Source organism: Drosophila melanogaster, chromosome Y, assembly GCF_000001215.4.
Source record: "Drosophila melanogaster chromosome Y".
In the NCBI taxonomy this organism is placed as follows: domain Eukaryota; kingdom Metazoa; phylum Arthropoda; class Insecta; order Diptera; family Drosophilidae; genus Drosophila; species Drosophila melanogaster.
This window is the reverse complement of record NC_024512.1, coordinates 3,026,244-3,028,338: the sequence shown is the minus strand read 5'-3', so window position 1 is coordinate 3,028,338 and position 2,095 is coordinate 3,026,244. Positions and strand designations below refer to the sequence as shown.

General features: G+C 38.7%; 1 pseudogene; it reads left to right on the top strand.

Annotated features, from left to right (window-relative positions):
* The first annotated feature begins 319 nt into the window (after positions 1-319).
* On the top strand, positions 320-1,578 carry CR41507 (annotated as a pseudogene).
* Positions 1,579-2,095: the final 517 nt, after the last annotated feature.

Below are 2,095 nucleotides of genomic sequence, written 5' to 3'. Positions count from 1 at the left end.
TAAATCAAAGAAGCTTCTTACCTATTGCATAAACAATACAAGTATTTAATACAAAGTAATTATACAGCGAATTCATTCTAACAATCCGAATCATCAACAGCATACAATCGATATATTTTGTTTAAAGTTCGTCCATCGCAATTAACACCGATACTTAATTTCGCAAGAGAATAAAATTGTTATTATTCCTTATTAAACTAATTTAACTTATCTAACGTAGATAGCGAACTTGTGAATATTTAATGATAAGTTAAGTTGCCAGATAGATTCTTTTTTCTTCACTTTCTGTGTTGACATCGTCAACTTTCCATAAAGAACCATGAAGACACGTTTCAATACCTTCGATATAATCTGCGGAGTGGCGGAACTGCAAAAGTATGTAAAAAATCCGGATAATTCCGATGCCCAGGAATAATGGTACATCTACATTTATATTCCAGGCTGGTCGGCTGGCGAGTGAATCAGATCTATGACGTGTATAACAAGACCTATCTCTTCCGGATGCAAGGGACCGGTGCAGTGGAGAAGGTCACTCTGCTAATAGAATCTGGTACAAGATTCCATACCACTAGGTTCGAATGGCCCAAGAACATGGCTCCGTCCGGTTTCAGCATGAAGTTGAGGAAGCACTTGAAGAACAATCGCCTGGAAAAGGTTCAACAGATGGGTAGCGATCGTATTGTTGACTTTCAGTTCGCTTACCATGTTATTTTGGAGCTCTACGATCGTGGTAATGTGATCCTCACCGACTACGAGCTGAAGGAACAACCCACTAAGGAACTGGAACTGGAAGCTTTGGTTAAGCTCTTGGAAAATGCCAGGCGACTATTTGCGACAGATTCTCACACCCAACTTGGACTGTGGTCCGGCAGTTATAGAGCATGTTCTCCTCCCACACGGCTTGGACAATCACGTTGTCAAAAAGGAGGACAAGCCGGAGAAGGGCGGTAAAAAGCAACGTAAGAAGCAACAGAATACGAAACTGGAACAGAAACCATTTGACATGGTTAATGACTTGCCAATTCTTCAGCAAGCAGTAAAGGTAAGAATAATATCGTGGAAATATTTGTTATTGCTGTAAAAGTAAATAAAACGTTATGTGCAATCTTTTAGGATGATCAAGAGCTTATAGCTGCGGGAAATAGTGGAAAAAGTAAAGGCTAGATTATTCAAGTTAAAGAGGAAAAGCCTACAAAGAATGGAACGGTGGAGTTTTTCTTTAGAAACATCGAATTTCATCCTTACCTCTTTATTCAATTCAAAAACTTTGAAAAGGCCACATTTGAGTCCTTTATGGAAGCCGTTGATGAATTTTACTCTACGCAAGAGTCGCAAAAGATTGACATGAAAACGCTGCAGCAAGAGCGTGAGGCACTAAAAAAGCTGTCTAATGTCAAAAATGATCACGCAAAGTGTCTAGAGGAGTTGACAAAAGTCCAAGATGTGGACAGAAAGAAAGCAGAGCTTATTACGTCCAATCAAAGTTTGGTGGATAATGCAATTCGGGCTGTTCAGTCAGCTATTGCCAGTCAACTATCCTGGCCGGATATTCATGAGCTTGTAAAGGAGTCACAGGCAAAGACACTAGAATAACAAGATGCGTAACGGCCATACATTGGTTTGGCACTATGCAGCCACTTTTTTGGTGACGGCCAAAATTACTCTCTTTCCGCTCACTCCCGCTGAGAGCGTAAGAAATCTTAATCTAAATCTAATATAATTTGCTTGCTTGTGTGAGTAAAAACAAGAGACGAGAACGCGTATAAGTGTGCGTGTTGTGCTAGAAGACGATTTTCGGACCGAAATCAATTCTGATCGAAGAAACGAATTTACATGGTACATATTAGGGTAGTTTTTGCCAATTTCCTAGCAATATGATAAAATAAAATAATTTTTAAAAATTTGCGCCCTGACTATTATAATTTTAAAGCTTTTTAAATTTGTTTGTTAAAATCGCCGCTCGAATTAGCTACCGTTTACACATTTATATTTATGTTTAATTCTAATTTGTCTCTCATGTGACAATTTTTTTAAAAAGCGAAATATTTTTTTTGAAACACTTCGAGAGAGCCTGAAGCCACCTCTAGAGCCACGG